The sequence below is a fragment of the Penaeus chinensis genome, chromosome 10, assembly GCF_019202785.1.
Source record: "Penaeus chinensis breed Huanghai No. 1 chromosome 10, ASM1920278v2, whole genome shotgun sequence".
NCBI lineage: Eukaryota > Metazoa > Arthropoda > Malacostraca > Decapoda > Penaeidae > Penaeus > Penaeus chinensis.
In genome coordinates, this window is record NC_061828.1 from 16,671,509 (window position 1) to 16,676,508 (window position 5,000).

Here is a 5,000-nt window from a genome sequence, read left to right on the forward strand (position 1 = left end):
GTCCATCTCTCTTTCTTCTCTCTCTCTCTCTCTCTCTCTCTCTCTCTCTCTCTCTCTCTCTCTCTCTCTCTCTCTCTTCTCTCTCTCTCTCTCTCTCTCTCTCTCTCTCTCTTACATCACCAATACATATGATATTCACTTTATCGCCCAAATCCACTGTATAAAATCCCCAACAATACCGCATCATAGAGAGATGCCCGACACCCGAAAAAAATTACCTCAGCTTCACCTTCGGAAATCCGAGACTCCTTCAACCCACATGCATGCTGTTCTGCTAAAGTTACTTACTGTTTCCAACTTAGACTAGCTTCACCCGAGATAACTCCTGTTGCCGCTTTACAAAGTCACCCTCTCGCTCCCGAGGCCCGGCCTGGGAACTTCGCCCTGGTAGTTTATGGAATATATAAAAGCCGACTTAAATTCTTTGGGGGTCCTTCTGGGAACCGTGATCTTGTGTTATATTCTTTTATGTCATTTTCCTCTTTCATTTCTTTACTTTTTTTATATTCTATGTTCTTGCTTTCTTCTCCTCTTTCGTCTTTTCCTTCTTCCCCCGTCTTATCCTCTTTTTCTCGTGCTGTTTTCCCATTCTCCTCCTCCTCTTCCTCCTTTTTTACTTCTTCCCCTTTCTCCTCCTCTTCTTTTTTCGTTCCCCCTCCTCCTCCTTCCTCCTCCATGACTTCTTCCCCTTTCTCCTCCTCCTTTTTTCATCCTTCCCCCTTCTCCTCCTTCTCCTCCTCTTTGACTTCTTCTCCTCCCCTTCTCTGTCTCCTTGCCTCTTCTCCTCCTCCTCTATGACTTCTTCCCCCTTCTCCTCCTCCTCTCTTTCTCCTTCCGCCTTCTTCTCCTCCTCCTCCTCTTTGACTTCTCTCCTGTACTCTTTTTCCTTCCCCCTTTTCCTCCTCCTCCTCCTCCTCTTTTACCTCTTCCCCCTTCACCCCCTCCTTCAGCTTATTACTATTCCCATTAATCTTCTCCCTTCTTTCTCATCCTCTTTCACTCACCCTCTCTTTTCTTTTCCTTCCTTCATCTTAACCCTCGCCTGAACTAATTATGCATGTATCATTCACCAGTTAAAGACGCAGTGCATATAAGCAAAGGCAAAGCAACATTCAGTATAGCGGAAGCCTTGGGGAAGCCCTTGATATTAACCCCGCTGAAGTTTAAATTGGGATAATACGATTTAGCTTAACTTCAGTAAAAAGAGAATCTGTCTCTTTCTCTCTCTTTCTCTCTCTCTCTCTCTCTCTCTCTCTCTCTCTCTCTCTCTCTCTCTCTCTCTCTCTCTCTCTCTCTCGCTCTCTCTCTATCTTTCTCTCTCTCTCTCTCTCTCTCTCTCTCTCTCTCTCTCTCTCTCTCTCTCTCTCTCTCTCTCTCTCTCTCTCTCTCTCTCTCTCTCTCTCTCTCTCTTTCTCTCTTTCTTTTTTTCTCTCGCTTAACATCAGTGAATATTAATTTTCCTTTTCTTCTTTTTTCTCTCTCTCGCTGCTGTGCTTAGCTTCAGTGAATATTCCTTTTTTTCTCATTCGTGCTTAACTTTAGAGAATATTCCTTTCTCTCTCTCTCTCTCTCTCTCTCTCTCTCTCTCTCTCTCTCTCTCTCTCTCTCTCTCTCTCTCTCTCTCTCTCTCTCTCTCTCCTGCTTAATTTCAGTAAATAGGCCTTGTATTTCTTCCTCACTCTCGTGCCTAACTGTAATAACTATTCCTTTTTTTCACTCTCTCTCTCTCTAAGTGAATATTCCTGTTTTTCTGTCTCTCTTTCGCTAAACAAGCGTAACAAAAAATCTCTTTCTCTCTCCTACTTAACTTCAGTAAATATTATTTCTCTCTGTTTCGGGTTTTACTTCAGGAGAAATGTTTTTTCTCTCTTTATCTCCCGTGCTTATCTGACGGTTGTAAAAATATATATATATGCCTTATCGACTGTGCTTTATGACAAAAGGTTAGGTCATTCCAGAAAAGTGAGGAACATTGACCTTTTTCTGTGGTATGGTAGTAGTTTTATGGAACGAAAATTGACGCAAAGTAATTCTTTGGTTTGAAAAGATGATTTTAGGGGGGGGGGGGGGTGACCTCTCTGCGTCGTAGTATTTTTGCTTTTAATGTTTTTGTTATCAGTTATTTCTTTGGCATAATGTATACTCCTGTAAGAGGTAAAAGTCATACTTATCAAAGGGTAACAAAATTGATAAACAGAACCGAAGAAAATCTAATAAATCATATAACTATTACAAAAAATAACTCACTAATTAACAAACACACTAATTACCCTTTTTATCCTAATTAAAATCAGGGGGATTAAAACAGATTGTGACAAAGAAAATGATGTAAAGAACGAGAGACAAAGAAATTTTCCATAATTTGGGTTAAATATTAGTCAGGGCAGAAGATCAGCTTTCGTCATGATACGTTTATAAAGTAAAGGTGTCATTAGGATCTTAAGAATTAAAAAAAAGAAAAAAAGACGGTAAGAGGAAATAAAGAAAAAAGAAACAGGTGTTAAGAAGAAAAGAAAATGGGTAAAAAAATAAGGAATAAGAAACTGGTGTTAATGATAGTAGCCAAATTAAAAGAAAGGAAGAAAAAAAAACGTTATTATGATAAGCGCCAAAGAACTAAGAAAGGCAAGATATCTAATAATAGAAGCTAAAGGGGGAAAACAAGAAAATCATGATAATCATAGAAACCAAAGCAAAATAAAAGATGCAGATAAAGAAACATGTAATAATAACCAAAAAAAAAAAAAAAAAAAAAAAAAAAAATGTGATAACAAAAGTTACCAAACAAAAAAAGAAAATAGAAGAAAAAAAAAAAAAACATTCGATAATAAAATGAAGAAGAACGACATTTTCTTCGCAAGTCTCCACCTCATTAATATGAGTGACGGCAGCGGACCTTCAGATTATACAAGGCGAAGAAGTTTGCCCGGGAGTTTCTCGAGCACCCGAGTCGTACCTCCTTGTCGTGGCGTTATTCCTCGTAGTTTTCTCGTCACGCCGCTACAAGGAATACAAAACTGGATGAGGGGGGGAGGGAGAGAGGAGAGGAAGGGGGGAAAGGAAGGGGGAAAGGGGAGAGAGGAGAGAAAGGGGAAAGGTGAGAGAGGAGAGGAAGGGGAGAGAGGAGAGGAAGGGGAGAGAGGAGAGGAAGGGGAGAGTGGACAGGAAGGAGAAAAGGGGAGATGAAGGGGAGGGAGTAGAGGAGGGGGACAGAGGAGAGGAAGGGGAGAGAGGAGAGGAAGGGGAGAGAGGAGAGGAAGGGGAGAGAGGAGAGGAAGGGGAGAGAGGAGAGGAAGGGGAGAGAGGAGAGGAAGGGGAGAGAGGAGAGGAAGGGGAGAGTGGACAGGAAGGAGAAAAGGGGAGATGAAGGGGAGGGAGTAGAGGAGAGGGGCAGAGGAGAGGAAGGGGAAAGAGGAGAGGAAGGGGAGAGAGGAGAGGAAGGGGAGAGAGGAGAGGAAGGGGAGAGAGGAGAGGAAGGGGAGAGAGGAGAGGAAGGGGAGAGAGGAGAGGAAGGGGAGAGAGGAGAGGAAGGGGGGAGAGGAGAGGAAGGGGAGAGGAGAGGAAGGGGAGAGAGGAGAGGAAGGGGAGAGAGGAGAGGAAGGGGGGAGAGGAGAGGAAGGGGAGAGGAGAGGAAGGGGAGAGAGGAGAGGAAGGGGAGAGAGGAGAGGAAGGGGAGAGAGGAGAGGAAGGGGAGAGAGGAGAGGAAGGGGAGAGAGAAGAGGAAGGGGAGAGAGGAGAGGAAGGGGAGAGAGGAGAGGAAGGGGGGAGAGGAGAGGAAGGGGAGAGAGGAGAGGAAGGGGAGAGAGAGGAGAGGAAGGGGAGAGGAGAGGAAGGGGAGAGAGGAGAGGAAGGGGAGAGAGGAGAGGAAGGGGAGAGAAGAGAGGAAGGGGAGAGAGAAGAGGAAGGGGAGAGAGGAGAGGAAGGGGGGAAAGGAGAGGAAGGGGAGAGTGGACAGGAAGGAGAAAGGGGGAGATGAAGGGGAGGGAGTAGAGGAGAGGGGCAGAGGAGAGGAAGGGGAAAGAGGAGAGGAAGGGGAGAGAGGAGAGGAAGGGGAGAGAGGAGAGGAAGGGGGGAGAGGAGAGGAAGGGGAGAGAGGAGAGGAAGGGGAGAGAGGAGAGGAAGGGGGGAGAGGAAAGGAAGGGGAGAGGAGAGGAAGGGGAGAGAGGAGAGGAAGGGGAGAGAGGAGAGGAAGGGGAGAGAGGAGAGGAAGGGGAGAGAGGAGAGGAAGGGGAGAGAGGAGAGGAAGGGGGGAGAGGAGAGGAAGGGGAGAGGAGAGGAAGGGGAGAGAGGAGAGGAAGGGGAGAGAGGAGAGGAAGGGGAGAGAGGAGAGGAAGGGGGGAGAGGAGAGGAAGGGGAGAGAGGAGAGGAAGGGGAGAGAGGAGAGGAAGGGGAGAGAGGAGAGGAAGGGGAGAGAGGAGAGGAAGGGGAGAGAGGAGAGGAAGGGGAGAGAGAAGAGGAAGGGGAGAGAGAAGAGGCAGGGGAGAGAGAAGAGGAAGGGGAGAGAGAAGAGGAAGGGGAGAGAGGAGAGGAAGGGGAGAGAGGAGAGGAAGGGGAGAGAGGAGAGGAAGGGGAGAGGGGAGAGGAAGGGGAGAGAGGAGAGGAAGGGGAGAGAGAAGAGGAAGGGGAGAGAGGAGAGGAAGGGGAGAGAGGAGAGGAAGGGGAGAGAGGAGAGGAAGGGGAGAGAGGAGAGGAAGGGGAGAGAGGAGAGGAAGGGGAGAGAGGCGAGGAAAGTGGGATAGGAGGTGGGAGGTGGGATGGGAGAAGGATGATGGGATAGGGGTTGGAGGGTGAGGGGAAAGGTGGGAGGGAGACAGGAGAGGATGGTGGGACGGGAGATGGTAGTGGAGAGGAATATGGAATTGGGGGAGGAAGGGGAGGCAAGTAGTGTGGGTGAGGGAGGGGAGAAAGGAGGGATCCTCCTACCTCCCTCTAGGACTCTCTCCCTCTTCTTCTTGGCTCTTCTCTTTCTCTTTCTTTTCCTTGTATGATCTTTCGTTCTT

At 47.4% G+C, this 5,000-nt stretch overlaps 1 protein-coding gene across 1 annotated transcript in view; it reads left to right on the plus strand.

Moving 5' to 3' along the window:
- The window catches only part of LOC125029865 (glutamate receptor 1-like), a 423,627-nt gene that overhangs the window by 373,085 nt on the left and 45,542 nt on the right, over nt 1-5,000 (plus strand). The window lies entirely within an intron of this gene.